Here is an 18,118-nt window from a genome sequence, read left to right on the forward strand (position 1 = left end):
TGATGTTGGGGTGTTCCCCTATCAGTGTTTGATGCAGAAGAGTTTTAGGCTTGAGCAGCCTTAGTATAGAGTTTTGGAGCCTGGTGGTTGAACCAAGGGCGGAACTGGGGGTCAGAGTTGAGTTGATCCTCGGTTGGATTGTATTTTTCGTATGAGGAAAAGAGAATTTCGTGACTTGTGAGTCACTGGGCCGGGATTGTGGTCACGGGGAGGAAACTAGTGAGATATTTTGGATCACGTTATAGGTGATCTTTGGGGGTTCAGCTGTGGAGTCAAAAGATGAACTGGTACTCAGTATTGAAGTGGGATATGAGAAATGAGCTAGAGTTTGTCATGGTGATATCTGAGGACACTTCAGAGCGAGCGGACGATTCAGACGCTCGAGGACATGCTTCTGGCATGTGTATTAAATTCGGAGGGAGTTGGGACACGTATTTACTCTTGGCCGAGTTTTCTATACAATAGCCATCATTCGAGCATTGGTATGCCACCTTTTGAGCTGTTGTATAGGAGAAGGTGTCGAAACCCCCCCCCCCATTTGCTGGGTTGAGGTAGCGAATGGACCCGAGAGTCCTTACGAGCAGATCCAGAACATGTGTGATACATGGAGTAGTGGAAAGGTTGACAAGTGGATTTACTTGGGTAAGAAAAGAGAAAGGTATGTAACCCCGGGAGGGAGTGTTGGTTCACGGAAGTGAAAGCAGTAGTGAGAATGGATGATTGGAGTATGGTGGTTGAACACTGTGTCTGAGCCAGTGGTATGGAAGCACATCCGGGTTGGGTGTCTGTTGAGGTTGCGGAAGAATCTCCGGTGGTTTAGAACCAAAGGAGTTCGAAAGGAGATGCAATAATAGAGCCTTGGTTTCAAGTATGGTTGTGATCTGGAGGTTATGTTGTAACGCCCAAAAATTTCAAAAAAAATTTCATTTAAAAATAATCGTTTAATTCTTAAAAACACTTTACTTGAAATCTCATTCATAATTGAATTACAAAACATAACTCCATTTTCACTTGCATAATAAACCAGGGTCCTCAAAACATGACTCTTTCTCTGGTGTGTACAATCGAGCCGGTGCCGTCCCGTGATCCTGAGAGAAACCTGAAACACATAACACAAAACACTGTAAGCACGAAGCTTAGTGAGTTCCCCAAAATACCGCATACAACACATACGCCACTCGAGGCTACAGTACGACCCTCCGGTCGGTGTGTCTCAGCGGGACCCTCCAGTCCCGTAGCTCGTTGGACCCTCTGGTCCGGTCATAGCTCGTTGGGCCCTCTGGCCCGGTCTGAATCGTTGGACCCTCTGGTCCGGTCTATAAACTCCGCATAGCATAAATCACAAAGACATAATGCATAGCATGTCACATACAATAGGATAACATAATACTCAATGTAAGCACATACGACCTTTCGGTCACACAATACTACCACTCAAGGTAACGTAGAGTGAGAAGACTCACCTCGTGGAAAGTCTAAGATCTCGCGTACTCGATATCTCCAAATCCCAACGACGACTCTACCTCGCCTAATCATAAAAATATCATTTAATAATCAAAGACTTCCACAACTAAAACTTTACCCCTTATCATCATCCCTCAGAGGGTAAAAGACCATTTTACCCTTCCTTGACCCAAAGTCTCCATGTTGACCAAAACCCTAAAAGTCAACAAAAGTCAACCCTATGAGTACGCAGGGCGTACTGCTTGACGTATGCGGGGCGTACATCGCCAGCCCATGGATCGGGGTCTCTACCCAATACGCTGCGCGTACTGGGAGTTACGCCCGGCGTAACCATCAGATTCTAACATACTTCATTTCTAGTCTTAATCGGTTAAGCCATTATTCCAACTTCTAGATCTGACTCTGTTTATGCGTCTAAACCCATTAAGTCGAGACCTTTAAGCCTTGGCATGGCATTAAAGGCTCCAACACTTCTTAACATCATTCTATTCCAACTCAAGGACCTAGATCTCATGCATGGTGCAACATTCACGTCCAAGATGTCATTTTTATGAGTCTACAACTCCAAAAGACCAGAAGTATGATGGATCTAAGCTTATGGAGACCATTTGCACAAAAAGTCTCCACCTTTGGGACTAAAACCCTAGAAAATGGTACTTGAAGCATATAACATGAACCAAGTGACAAGATCCGAACTTTTTACCTGATAATGAAGCTTCAACCCTTGCAAAGCTCAGATCTACACTTGAACACCACTTCTAGCCTTCCCAATGAGTTCTTTTTTTCCTTTGCTACCTTGGAATGGCACCACCAAGTTTAGAATACTCACAAAATGTCTTAAGAACGAATGCACACTCTCTTTAGGGTTTCTCTCTGAGGGATGGTGGCTAAGAAGTCCAGCCACACATTCCTTTTATAGCCCTCCAAAGGAATTAGGGTTTTTAGGTCTGGACCGGTTACGCCCAGCGTACCTGAGGGTGAACGTGTCCAAATGAGGCACGCGAGTACGCGCAGCGTACACCTTGTACGCCCAGCGTACTCGCCTATCCTGAAAACCCTAAAATGACAACATAACCAAGATGAATACCTGGATTTCGGGATGTTACAATTCTCCCCCACTAGAACCAGACTTCGTCCCCGAAGTCTCATACTGAAAACAACTCTGGATACTGATCCCGCATCTCACACTCGGACTCCCATGTCAGCTCGGACCCCTTCCGATGTTGCCACTGCACTTGTACCAGGGGTACTTCCTTGTTCCTCAGAACCTTAACCTTCCGATCCCTGATCGCCACTGGTCTCTCCACATAGTTCAGGCCCGCATCCACCTGAATATCATCTAATGGCACCACTGCCGACTCGTCGGCAATACATTTCCTCAACTGCGAGACATGAAAGGTATTATGGATCTGTCCCAACTCAGCAGGTAGATCCAACCGGTAGGCTACCCTGCCTACCCTAGCAATTACCCTGAAAGGTCCAATATACCGGGGTCCCAACTTGCCCCTCTTCCTGAATCGTATCACTCCTTTCCAAGGAGAGACCTTCAGGAGTACAAGGTCACCGACCAAAAATTCGAGCTCTGGCCGGCGCCTGTCCGCATAACTCTTATGGCGACTCTGAGCGGTCAACAACCTCTGCCTGACCTGTTGTATCTGCTCTGACGTCTGAAGCACAATCTTTTTACTTCCCATCACACGTTGCTCTACCTCTCCCCAGCAAATGGGGTCCAATACCCCCTTCCCTACAACAGCTCAAAGGGCGGCATACTGATGCACTGGTGATGGCTGTTGTTGTAGGAAAACTCTGCCAAGGGAAAATACGGGCCACAATTCCCCCCCGAAATCTAATACACATGCCCGAAACATATCCTCGAGCATCTGAATCGTTCGCTCGCTCTGAAGTGTCCGCAGACATCACCATGGTAAACTCTAGCTCATTTCTCACATTCATCTTCGATACCGAGCACCAGGTCAACTTTTGGCCCCACAGCTGAACCCCCAAAGGTCACACATAACATGATCCAAAACATCTCACTAACTTCCTCCCCGTGACCACTATCACAGCCTAGTGACACGCAAGTCACGAAATTCCCTATTCCTCATAAAGAAATACAATCCAATCGAAGATCGACTCAACTCTAACTTCTGGCGTCTGCTGCGCATATTCTCCCGCGCCTCGCTGACCCTCCCGACAGAGACGGAGACCCCAGTCTCGCCCCGGTTTTAACCACCAGGCTCCAAAAACTCAACACTATGGCTACTCAAGCCTAAAACTCTTCTGCATCATGCACTTATCGGAGAACACTCCATCATCACACTCTCTTGCCATCTAGTGGGTATTATGGCTTCCCACAACATTACGACAGCCTCTGACTAGTGAGTACTACGGCTCCTCGTAGTATCACAATGCCAACTAACTAGTGAGTACTACGGCTCCCCGTAGTACCACGACTCCCTCCCTCTGATTTGTGAGTACTACGGCTCCCCGTAGCATCACAACACCCTCTGACTGGTGAATACTACGACTCCTCGTAGCATCACGACTCTCTCTCTCTCTCTGACTTGTGAGTACTACGGCTCCCCGTAGCATCACAACACCCTATGACTGGTGAATACTACGGCTCCCCGTAGCTTCACCCTATACTCTTATTCTCATTACAACGCCACACTATGTTCACTAACTCATGCACCGAAGACTATCATAGATAGCTACACACACACTTGCCCCGATATGCATTACAGACTCGGGCGGCAACCGCCATAACACAGAACCTACCTCTGCGGAGATCCACTTCCTTAAATAATCCCTCTTGATGACAATACACGAAGGGCTCCCACTGGAACCGTGGATACATGATACATCACTAGTCATCTTAAACCCAAGACTCTAAATAACTCTGAAATCGGGACGCTATACGCGGAAACCACAGAACACCCTAACAGAGCATCACAATGTCCTGTCTCTACCATTGATTCCCTTACTCCCAACACCATACACATACAACAATACATTTCCTCTGAATCCCATAATAATTTCCTATATCACTCGATGCGCAACTTCAGTGCATCCAAACACTCAATTGGAATACAAGGAAGGCGCTAACCCTTCAGAACACACTGATGATCTTCCGAAACCCTTTCCACTACTGCTCAAAATCCAAGCAAGAATACACATCCCAGCCCGGGAGTTGGCTACTCGACAATCTTCTTCCCATATTTCAACCCAAAAGTTCTCTACTGCCCATACCATCATTACGAGTCTACCACTTGAAACGACTCTGACCACCACCAGATTCCTGACCATTGACCACCCGCCGTGGAGACACCCATCCTTCTCCCAGACATATACCACATGCATTATCTCACCCTGCACCTTTCCTTGGTCACCAATGACCCCGATCTCATGAATTCAAGCCGCAGGTTTCTGCATCCAACCCCTAACCGCTCTTGCACAAATCTCTGGTTCTCTCAATAAATCACCCGGTTCTCCCCCACTTAGGGTTCGAACCATCACTATCTGACACATCAACAACCTCACGAACTATTTTCACCAGCAATAACGCACCTGCCCCTGGAAAGTGCTACACAATGCCCGATAATCCCCTTTAAGGAAATCAATCGATCTCATAACTCTGAACCTCAGATGAAATCCTCAAGAACTTCTCGTCACGACTGCCTCTAGTCGTTCCAAGTCTCATACCAATCCAATACCAAACAACCCAACTGTCCAATAACATCACTGACTCCTAGACTGGACTACGAAATCATCATATTCCCCCACCTCGACTCATCAACCGACGTTCCAACACATGGATCATCCCAAGAACAGGGACCCACTCCCATATTCAATACCCAACATAGATAGAAAAACCATTGCACTGATTAACTCGATTGGACTCTCCACTGATACCTCTACAATACGCCCTACTATACTCAAATAGGTGTAACGTGGTCCTCGACTATCTCAGTCCCAACTGACTATCTGCTCATGGTAAATCACTGTCTCGCAGCACACATGCTACCTGATACTCTGATGGAAAATCATCATCAATGACAACCTGTAGGGTCTTACCCCCAAACCCGAAACTTAAACATCAGGCCTCTCATGTTCCGCACACGAACATAAATAGCACCACTCAGGTCATGGAAGGTGACATCTCCTCTATCGACTAATTGCTCAACTCATACCGAAATTCTCCCCTCCCTCTAGTTTGAGTCCAGATTTACCCGAAGGCGCATCCGAATCCCTCAAACCAAGGCTCTGATACCAACTTGTAATGCCCAAAAATTTCAAAACAATTTTTCATTTAAAAATAATCGTTTAATTCTTAAAAATACTTTACTTGAAATCTCATTCATAATTGAATTACAAAAAATAACTCCATTTTCACTTGCATAATAAACCAGGGTCCTCAAAACATGACTCTTTCTCTGGTGTGTACAATCGAGCCGGTGCCGTCCCGTGATCCTGAGAGAAACCTGAAACACATAACACAAAACACTGTAAGCACGAAGCTTAGTGAGTTCCCCAAAATACCGCATACAACACATACGCCACTCGAGGCTACAGTACGACCCTCCGGTCGGTGTGTCTCAGCGGGACCCTCCAGTCCCGTAGCTCGTTGGACCCTCTGGTCCGGTCATAGCTCGTTGGGCCCTCTGGCCCGGTCTGAATCGTTGGACCCTCTGGTCCGGTCTATAAACTCCGCATAACATAAATCACAAAGACATAATGCATAGCATGTCACATACAATAGGATAACATAATACTCAATGTAAGCACATACGACCTTTCGGTCACACAATACTACCACTCAAGGTAACGTAGAGTGAGAAGACTCACCTCATGGAAAGTCTAAGATCTCGCGTACTCGATATCTCCAAATCCCAACGACGACTCTACCTCGCCTAATCATAAAAATATCATTTAATAATCAAAGACTTCCACAACTAAAACTTTACCCCTTATCATCATCCCTCAGAGGGTAAAAGACCATTTTACCCTTCCTTGACCCAAAGTCTCCATGTTGACCAAAACCCTAAAAGTCAACAAAAGTCAACCCTATGAGTACGCAGGGCGTACTGCTTGACGTATGCGGGGCGTACATCGCCAGCCCATGGATCGGGGTCTCCACCCAGTACGCTGCGCGTACTGGGAGTTACGCCCGGCGTAACCATCAGATTCTAACATACTTCATTTCTAGTCTTAATCGGTTAAGCCATTACTCCAACTTCTAGATCTGACTCTGTTTATGCGTCTAAACCCATAAAGTCGAGACCTTTAAGCCTTGGCATGGCTGTAAAGGCTTCAACACTTCTTAACATCATTCTATTCCAACTCAAGGACCTAGATCTCATGCATGGTGCAACATTCACGTCCAAGATGTCATTTTTATGAGTCTACAACTCCAAAAGACCAGAAGTATGATGGATCTAAGCTTATGGAGACCATTTGCACAAAAAGTCTCCACCTTTGGGACTAAAACCCTAGAAAATGGTACTTGAAGCATATAACATGAACCAAGTGACAAGATCCGAACTTTTTACCTGATAATGAAGCTTCAACCCTTGCAAAGCTCAGATCTACACTTGAACACCACTTCTAGCCTTCCCAATGAGTTCTTTTTCTCCTTTGCTACCTTGGAATGGCACCACCAAGTTTAGAATACTCACAAAATGGCTTAAGAACGAATGCACACTCTCTTTAGGGTTTCGCTCTGAGGGATGGTGGCTGAGAATTCCAGCCACACATTCCTTTTATAGCCCTCCAAAGGAATTAGGGTTTTTAGGTCTGGACCGGTTACGCCCAGCGTACCTGAGGGTGAACGTGTCCAAATGAGGCACGCGAGTACGCGCAGCGTACACCTTGTACGCCCAGCGTACTCGCCTATCCTGAAAACCCTAAAATGACAACATAACCAAGATGAATACCTGGATTTCGGGATGTTACAATTCTCCCCCACTAGAACCAGACTTCGTCCCCGAAGTCTCATACTGAAAACAACTTTGGATACTGATCCCGCATCTCACACTCGGACTCCCATGTCAGCTCGGACCCCTTCCGATGTTGCCACTGCACTTGTACCAGGGGTACTTCCTTGTTCCTCAGAACCTTAACCTTCCGATCCCTGATCGCCACTGGTCTCTCCACATAGTTCAGGCCCGCATCCACCTGAATATCATCTAATGGCACCACTGCCGACTCGTCGGCAATACATTTCCTCAACTGCGAGACATGAAAGGTATTATGGATCTGTCCCAACTCAGCAGGTAGATCCAACCGGTAGGCTACCCTGCCTACCCTAGCAATTACCCTGAAAGGTCCAATATACCGGGGTCCCAAATTGTCCCTCTTCCTGAATCGTATCACTCCTTTCCAAGGAGAGACCTTCAGGAGTTAGATTCCGAAAGGAAGCGGGATAAGTCCCAGCAGTCGGCACCGGGTCAGGATCCGGTGGTTCAGGGTGATATCTAGCTTGGTAAGGGCTTAATGATTGTTGTGATTTGGAGTGATGAAAGTATCATTGGGTGATCATTTGGCTAATAAGGGTTGTAATCAGAGAAAGAAGCCGATGGCCGACTTGATTCGATTGTCGCGACTCTGTGAGAAGGAGTCAGACCTTATAGGGGTTTGGTAACAATGTTTGAAGGAACCTGGTCTGGTTAATGCCAGGAGGTGCATTGAGAGAGTAGTTCTGGAGTTGTGTGCCGCAGGCTTCGAGGACGATGCTAATTTAAATGGGGGGAGAATTGTAACATCCCGAGTTCAGGAGTGCAAATTCAGGTTTCAAAGTGTAAATGTGAAAGAGCAACTCGGCGAGTCCATGGGTGGACTCGGCGAGTAGGGTTGCGATTCTGATCGCGTGTTAAGTGGCCAACTCGGCGAGTCGGCGGCTGGACTCGACGAGTTGGTGTTGTGTGGAGAAAACCCTAATTTTGGTGGATGAGCCATATATAAAGGACATTATACACTCTCCCCAGCCTCTTTACCCTCTCTTGAAGTCCAGAAAACCCTAAGGAGCATTTGTGAGTTGTTTGAGAGTATTTGAACCATGGAGAAGAGATTTTGGAAGAGATCTTGGAGAGTTAAGAGGCTTGGAGCAAGGGGCTTTGGTAGGATTCAGATTTCTCTTCTATTGGAGTTTCCTTTTGAGGTATTATTTCGTTGCTTGGGCTTTTATTCTTCATTTTGAGGTTTTTGGAAAAGATAGCATGTGGTGTTTTGAGTTGGAGGTTAGATCTGAGGTGGCTACCTCAGATCTGGAATGGAGAAGGTCTAGAGTGCATTAAAGTCCCCGTTCTTGAGTAATTGGTGAAGTCGTCTTGTCCCAAACCCTAACCCTAGAGTGTTATATGCTTATATCTCTTTGGATTCACGTAAAGTTTGCCACTTCACGTGATGGATGGGTTGTAGAAGGGTAGATCTATGGTTTGGATCTTTTACATGGTCTGGAAAGCTTCTGTATGGATTAAGATCTAGAGGTACTCGGTGAGTTGCTTGAAGATGGGCAGGGACTCGGCGAGTTGGTTGAAGATAGCCTTGGACTCGGTGAGTCTGTTCTTGAACTCGACGAGTCTGGTCGTGAGGTCCTAACCTTCTTCTGGCTGAGCCGTGAATCGGTGAGTCAAGGGAGGACTCGGTGAGTTGAGTGCGAGGGGACTCAGAGTTGTGAGACTCGGCGAGTCTCGGGGTGACTCGGCGAGTTGAGTCGCGGTTTGGGGAAGTTCTGAGCATGGGGACTCGACGAGTCGACGGGTTGACTCGGCGAGTAGGGTCAACCAGGAGGGTTGACTTTGACTGAGGACTTTGACTTTGACCAAGAGTTGACCAATTGACTTACAGGAGTATTTTGGTTGTTATTGGTGATTTTTAGTTTCGGTGATTCAGTGGTGGAGTTCGTGACGCTGGTCGAAGCAGCGTGGACTGTTCTTTAGTCGGCAGTAGCAGGTGAGTCTTCTCACTATACTTTACCTAGAGTGGTAACGAAGTTATGTGATAGAGATATTATATGTTATCTATGTGATGTGTGGCACTGCATTATTTCTATGTGATTTATGCTGTGTGTATATCAGAGTTAGGACCGGAAGGTCCACAGAGCTAGGACCAGAGGGTCCGCAAAGTTAGGGCCCAAGGGCCCATAGAGTTATAGCCTCGAGTGGCTAATATATGTTATATGTGGTATTTTTAGAATTATGTGCCAATGTCTTTGTATGTTATTTATGTGTTGAGATTTATTGTGATATGTGATTCAGAGTTCTCAGAGTTAGGACCTTTGGGTCCATAGAGTTAGGGCCAGAGGGCCCACCGAGAGTTGGGACTGGAGGGTCCCACTGAGACACACTGCCCAGAAGGTCAAAAGAGTTATAGCCTCGAGTGGCTCATATTTGTTAGAGTGGTATTTTGGGGAATTCACTAAGCTTCGTGCTTACAGTGTTTTGTGTTATGTGTTTCAGGTTTTCTCCGGATCACGGGACGGCACCGGCTCGATTGTACACACCAGAGGAAGCGGTTGTTTTGAAGATCCTGGTTTATTAATTGATTGAACAAAAGATTCATGTATTGTAATTTAAACAAAATGGGATTTTTATGAAAAGTGTTAAGGAGGAAAGTAGTTTTAAATGAAAATTTTGTCTTGAAAAATTTCGGCGTTACACAACGAAGAAGGCAGCATCATATCGAAAGTGAACACAAATGAAGTGCTTCTCAAGTCAAAAAGATATGGAGACATGTTCACACTCGAGATCAAACTGATTGTGGGCAAACCAGCAGTGTGTCTCTTGTCGAAGGTTTCTAATGATGTTAGCTGGCTATGGCATCGTAGATTGTCTCACTTGAACTTTCGCAATATTAACAAACTTGTCACTGAAGATTTGGTTCGAGGTTTGCCTGTATTTAAATTTGATAATGATACTTTATGTGCAGCTTGCGAACAAGGAAAACAACACAGAAAAGGACATCCAATCATTATAGATTCGAATATCGTGGAACCGTTGGAACTTCTTCACATTAACTTATGTGGACTGACGACTGTTGAGACACTCAATAAAAAGCGGTACATTTTAGTTGTTGTTGATGATTTTTCTCGATTTACATGTGTATTTATTCTCAGGTTAAAATCTGAGGTTGCTCAGACGATGATCGACTTTATTAAGAAGATTGAGATGAGTCTTAAAAAGAGTGTTCGAAAGATCAAGAGCGATAATGGTTCTGAGTTTAAAAATCAAAAGTTGGATTCGTTTCTCATATCTAAGGGAATTTCGCATAATTTCTCATCACCATATACACCACATCAAAATGGTGTGGTCGAAAGGAGGAATAGGTCTCTATGCGAAGCGGCTAGGACTATGCTGACATATGCGAACTTACCTCAATATCTTTGGGCTGAAGTTGTGTCAACTGCGTGTTTTACTCAGAATAGTTCATTCATTCATCCAAGATTCAATATTACTCCATATGAAATACTTAACAATCGAAAACCTAATGTAAATTTTTTACATGTTTTTGGTTGCAGGTGTTTTATAATGAACTTAAAAGATAATCTTTCCAAGTTCGAAGCGAAGGTTGATGAAGGCATATTCTTAGGATATTCGCATAATTCGGTTGCATACAGAGTGTTAAACAAGAGAACACGAAAAGTTGAAGAGACTTTTAACTTAACCTTTGATGACTATTTGCTTAAGCAGATAGATCGCACATTCGAACAGAAACCAATCATAGCTGATTCAAATAATCAAGTCGAAAATGAAAATACTATTGATTTTGATTATGAATTAATATTTGGTATTCCTGATAGGGCGATCGATGCTGAAATTCATGCTGTTGATAATCAAACACCAAAATCCTCAAAACACAATGATGACTCTACTCGTATATCTGACTCAAGTAGTAACGAAAGTATGCCTGAAGTTCATATGGAGGGGGAGCATACGACTGATGAAATCAGTGTTCAAGGTGGGCATACTTTCAAGGGGGGAAAAGACATGTAGATCAACATGTAGAGGGGGAGCATCAAGAAAATAATCAAGTTGAGGGGGAGCATGAAGTTGATGACAATATTTCAGTTGCTGGAACTGAAAACGAAAAGGTGTATGAGGATGCACCATTAGACTTCGATCCGACATATCCACCAATGGAAAAATGGACAAAAAGTCATCCCAAAGAACAGGTCATAGGGAATCCTCAAGACGGTGTGTTGACTAGAGCTCAGATTCGTGCCAAAAACGAGGTACTTAATGCGAATCAAGAATTGTGTATGTTTAATGTTTTTATTTCGAAAATAGAGCCAAAGGCAGTAAAGAATGAAATGGAACACTCAGATTGGGTTGTTGCCATGCAATCCGAACTGGCTGAATTCGAACGAAACAAGGTTTGGAGACTTATTCCTAAACCTTTTGATGTTTCGATTGTCGGGTTAAAATGGATTTTCAAAAATAAAACCGACAAAGATGGCAATATTATTCGAAACAAGTCTAGGCTTGTAGTAAAAGGCTATTCGCAACAAGAAGGGATCGACTATGAAGAAACCTTCGCCCCTGTCGTAAGACTCGAGACAGTTCGAATATTTTTAACCTATGCAGCTCACAAAAATTTCGATGTTTATCAAATGGACGTTAAGTGCGCATTCTTGAATGGAGAGCTAGAAGAAACGGTCTATGTCGAACAACCACCGGGCTTTGTACATGAGGAACATCTTGATCATGTATACATTCTAGACAAAGCAGTTTATGGGTTAAAACAAGCACCAAAAGCATGGTATGCAAAACTTACCAATTTCTTGAAACAGTCAAAATTTAAGCAAGGATCAGTTGATCCCAAACTATTTCGAAAGAAAGTGGGTAATCATCTAATGCTTGTTCAAGTCTATGTTGACGATATTATTTTTGGCTCAACTGACCCTAAATTGTCTACTGAATTCGAAAATCTTATGAAAAGTCATTTCAAAATGAGCATGATGGGAAAAATAAAAAATTTTCTTGGTTTGAATATAAGACAAAATAGGGATGAAATTTTTATCAATCAAGAAAAATACACGAAGAATCTGCTCGAGAAGTTTGGAATGACGAACAGTACAAAGCTTAGAGTACCAATGGCAGTGGGAACAAGACTAACTCCTTCGTTAGATGCTCCTGCTGTTGATCTAACACTTTATCGAAGCATGATATGGTCTTTATTGTACTTAACTGCAAGTAGGTTTGATATTATGTTTTAAGTTTGTAATTATGCCAGGTACCAAGCAAATCCCAGAGAGCCCCACTTAACTTCAGTGAAAAACATTTTTCGCTATCTTAAGGGGACAATTTCGTTAGAACTCTGGTATCCTTCGAATTCGGGATTCTTCATTCAAGCTTTTTCGGATGTTGACCTAGCGGGATATACTTTGGATCGATAAAGTACAAGTGGAGGATGTCAACTTTTGGATGGGAAGCTGGTGAGTTGGCAATCGAATAAGCAAACTTGTGTTGCTATCTCCACTGCTGAAGCTGAATATATTTCGGCTGCTGCCTGTACTTCTCAAATTATTTAGATACAAAGTCAACTTCGTGATTATGCTATAAATATGAAAAAGATTCCCTTGTACTGTGATTCTCAAAGTGCGATTCGCATTTGTCACAATCCCGTACAACACTCAAAGACAAACACATTGCTCTTCGATATCAATTTATCAAAGATCATGTAGAGGATGGGAATATCGAAGTACATTTTGTTAAGACCACTGAACAACTTGCTGATATTTTTACTAAAGCTCTTGATGAAAAATCATTTGTGAGAATTTTAGCAGGTTTAGGAATGCTCGATGCGAATTCAGTGTCAAATATTATCACTCAAGGATGAAAGAAGCTTGTCTAGTAATGAAACGTTCATTCAACGGATCTGAGTCGGAATCATTCAGAAGATACTGTGCGTTAAGAGGCTTCGCTATGCTTCGGTTTCGCATATTGGGTAACTTAAGTTCATTTTACTTCTTTTCTTTAAAGCATTGAGAAAACACGAAAAACCAAAAATATTTTCATTTGTTTGTAATCTTTTCGAAAAATACAAAAACAACAAAAAGATTTTCTTTTGCTTTGTCTTTCATTTTATAAAATATAAAATTATAAAAAGATTTTCTTAAATTTGTATTATTTTCTTAAATTTGTTTTGATCTTTTATGTTTGAAAAATATAAAATCACAAAAATATTTTTGTTTATTTTCAAAAATATAAAAACACAAAAAGATTTTTGTTCTTTTAATTTTGTTCTTTTCGATTTGTGTGTTTCAGTACTAGTGGGAGCAAAATTTGAAGAGGCCATGCTTAGGTTTCTATGGGAAGGTACCATTTCTTTGAACTATATACTAGTTAGGATGTCCCTAGAAGCATGCTGCAGCATGTCGACCCAAGCCTCATATGACTCTATGTGTGTCAAATGAAAGCCTTAATGAAACTTTCCTACGAAAGTTTCTTCCCCAATAGGCTTACATTCGCATAAGTCCAACGAGCTACCTTACTCTTCTCACATGAGTTAAGAGTATTTTGTTTGGTCCAAAAATAACAGAGGTACATTCGATCTTACAACCAATCTTTTTCATCACAAAATTTCTTAACACGACGCACACACGAAGACACGTGTCCATGAGGTCACTTGATCAAAAAAATCGTGATTTAGACATGTCATCAATCTGTGTTAATGATCTTATTTCATGAGTTCGTGAAGTAAGTAAAACCCAAAACCTTCAAACATTAAGGAATTAACGGGGAACCATGTTCCAGATTTATACGAAACATTTGTTTCTATATCTGATATTTCGTATACTCCAAATCATATTCATTTGTATGAGTGGTCCTGATCAAATTTTCGTAGCCCATGATGTTTGTTTCCCAGTAGGATCCAACACTTAATTTTTTTTTATGAATATGATTTCCGTGTGAGTATATATCTGAGTCCATTGTCACTTTTCAAAATAATCGAAAGCAATCTTGTCCCTGATCAAAACGATCAAACAAGTAATTTCGGTTACAATTACTCACCTTATGTTTAGGATGATATGTAACGAAACTTGCATAACCACCAAATTAAGCCTATAAAAGAAGCCCTTCGATACTTCTCTGCAAGTAGTCGATTGTATATCACAGGAACACACGGAAGCAGTTGATTACCTATCTTGGTAATTAACGAAGTAACCTTTTCCTAGGGTTTCACTACTTCGTGTCAATAAAATTTGACATCACAGAATCCCAAATTTTTTTCTTAAAATTGCTTCTTATCTCATTCGTTTGAATCACATGCACTCACGAAATCCTTGAGGTTCTAAGTACTACCAACTTAGGCTGAAGATTTCACAAGTCTAGCATATGATTTCGTTTAACATCCCATAAACGAAAGAGCCTAACCTCGAAAACGAAGGGTTCATTTTTAATAGCTGTGATTGCGAAGGGTTTAAAGTAACCGTTGGCCCTAATTTCAAGGCATTTAATAGGGCATAATCATTACAACGGATAGTGATTACGAGTTTTGAGGAACACGTAACCTAGTCTATAATTCAACAACGGTTCAACTTTGGGGAAATATATAAAAAGGGAATTTTTCACTGAAATCATTACGCGATTCATAACTCTCAAACGAACAAAAACCCTAGAATTCTTCTCTCAAGTTATTCCCAATTTTCAACAATGGCAGCCAACCAATCCAACACTGAAGATATTATCTCACAACCTTTGATGAAAATCCAAAGTACAAATTATCAGGTTGAAGCTAATGTGTTGACATATCCAGAGGAGTTGAAGATGTTAATTGTTGCACTGAAGCGATCACCTTTATCCATGGTGATGTTTAACTCTTTTTCTGTTCCGATGACCTAGTTATCAATGGCGGCTTCCACAGCGTCATTCAACAAAGCAACAGACATCATCACTTTCAACTTGGTGAATGATAGAAGGGTCCGATTGTCAAAGTCGATGTTCATTAGTTACTTGGAGATTCCCAACTCAACACCCTTCTTCAAACCTCACAATGCACAGATTGTTCATATGTTCAATGAGATGGGGCATCAACCACAGCTAGACAAAATCAGTGATTTCAGAAAGTCAGGCTTGCCTTGTATGTGGAATTTTCTCTTTGGAATTTTCCTCAGGTATTTAACAGGTCGAAGTGTAGGTCTCGACAGAGGCAAGATGGAAGTATATGCTATGGTCATGGGGTTATACTACGATCTAAGTGTCGATTATGGGACTCAATTATGGAAGGACTTTATTAAGAGCCTTGAAAATACGACTGTTGAAAAGGGGATTTCGTGTGCTCGTTATTGGAGCTTGATTCTTCAAAAGGTTTACAAAAAAGAAGGCATACAAGTTCCTGAGGGTGTAGAGGTTGCAAAATTTACTAAGTATCAATGCCCTAAAGTAGTGGAGGATGATGAAAATATCTTTACAAAGATTGCAAGAATTCTTGATGCAATGCTTCGTAAAGTAAATTCTTCTCATAAAGTGCTCATCCGATATATGAAGTCTATCAATCCAGATGTTCAAACTGGAGTTTTGTTAAATATTGAAGGTAAGTCTTCCAAGCAAGCAAAGAAGTCAAAGAATGAGGAGAAAACAAAGACTGAATTACCTAAGTCTTCAGTAGGGGAAGATATTCAGAAGGTTGTTGGATCTGACAAGCCTGCGAAGGAGCTTATGCCTTCAAAATCAGGTGTTTTAAAGAAGCTTTGCAAAATGTCTCACAAGATGACTTCGTCTGATGATTCTCCAACCATTCGCAGAACACAAGTGAGTAGTAAGGGAGTTGTTATTAGAGAAATTCCTGCACCTGCTTCTCCACTGTCCAAGAAAAAGCGAGTCCATGATGTTGCGAAGCACATCACTGGGAAATTGTATAAGAAAAGGAAGCTTGTTGTTCGAGATGGATCTTCAGAAGATGAAGTTGCTCTTGAAACTACGATTGTTTCGACTTCAACAATGGTAACAACGTCACTTATAACTTCAAATATAACTTCGCTTGTTTCTACCACAACCACACTTCCACTCGAAGTATTCACTACTGAATCATTTAATGAGGAAGTACCTACTTCTGATATGGTTGTCAACGTATCTGATACAGGGGCACCTATCACGAGTGTCGAAACATCATTACCTATTATTTTTTCCACTTCGTTACCTATCTCATCTAAAATCCTAACTACTACATTACCACCATTTCTCATCCCCAACACATCTGTTACAACTTCACCCATATTTGATCATGTTTTGAAACATCCTTTCACGACTCTATTCCCATCTCAATCCCCTGAGGATCCTCAACCAATAACTTCTCAAGCTCATTCCGATGATGAAACTGAAGGAGGTGGTTTCGGAGGAACATTTGAAGAACTTCATTTCGATTCAGAGGAGGAGGAGATACCTGACTACATGCTTATGTCGGGTAAACAATTTAAAATCCTGAATCGCAAGTTAAATACCATCCTTCAGTCACAAGCTGAGTCTAGTGTGAAGCATTCACTTTCTGGTATGGAGGTTGATGCGATGATAAAAGCAGCAGAAAGTAGACTCCTTGAGAAGATAGATGGTAATGATCAAAACAATGAGCTTCGGCTTAAAGCTCAAGGGAAAACCTTTGATGGTGCTTTACAAGAACTGAAAATTTTCACAAAAGAACGACATGTTCTTTTTGTCCAAGATGTCAAGAAAGTAAGGGAGGACGTGAACTTGAAAATCGAAGAGTTGAAGCAAGAGATTGCAAAAGAGCTTCAATAGATTACTTCGCAAAATTCGACAGTGCAACAATGTGTTGATATCGTGGCTGACGCAGTCACAAAAATTGTTAAAGACTATCAATCAACTGCGCCAACTATCGAAGCCAAGAGCAAAGATGACAAGGAGCAGTTCTCTAAGCTCATTGAGTTATTAGCTGAACTAAAGGGCATTGTGTCGAAGTCTACTCCTCAGACAATTTTAACTCCTGAATTCTTAACGCTGAAAGTGAATTCGTTGAAGCAGGCAATTCAGAAGGATTTGGCTCCTATAACAATTTTTACTTCGCTTTTGCCGAAGAATGCCCCACCTGTTTTCACAGGGGTGCAAGGGGGAGAAGTAAAAGGAAGTAAAGGGGAGGATGCGAAAGTTGTTGGGAAATTGCATTCGACTCAACTAAAAACGACATTACCTTTGAAGACTAGCCCAATTCCTTCAACAATAGTAACATCAAAACCAATTACAAAATTAATTCCTAAAGGAATTAAAATTGGTTCAATAGATGAAGGAAGTTCAAGTGCGAAGCCTGATACTTCAAATATTAGGAAAGGAAATGTATTGCTCATGAAAAGTCGAAGGAGGAGAAGAAAGCTGAAATTGATGCTGAGATAGAGAAACAGAGGCATATTCAAAGCATTCTGAGGCTAAGAGAAAATGACCCACCAACAATGAACAAAGGTGATCCTGGAAAGTTATACTCATTCGAAACAATTGAATCCAGAGTATTGGGGAACCACATGTATGCATTTGAGAAAAAGCCAAGGAGAAGCTATGCCACTTCGAACTCTGACATATGCCAACTAGACTTCCCAATTAATGAAATGATGTTTATAACTGCACAGTACAAGGTCAGTGAAAGATTCGAAGATCCTGGCGAGTACACATATTTGAAAATTCGATTTCATGCTGTACTTGGGAAAAAT

The sequence above is a fragment of the Lactuca serriola genome, chromosome 4 (assembly GCF_051521515.1).
Source record: "Lactuca serriola cultivar US96UC23 chromosome 4, Lser_US96UC23_V15, whole genome shotgun sequence".
NCBI lineage: Eukaryota > Viridiplantae > Streptophyta > Magnoliopsida > Asterales > Asteraceae > Lactuca > Lactuca serriola.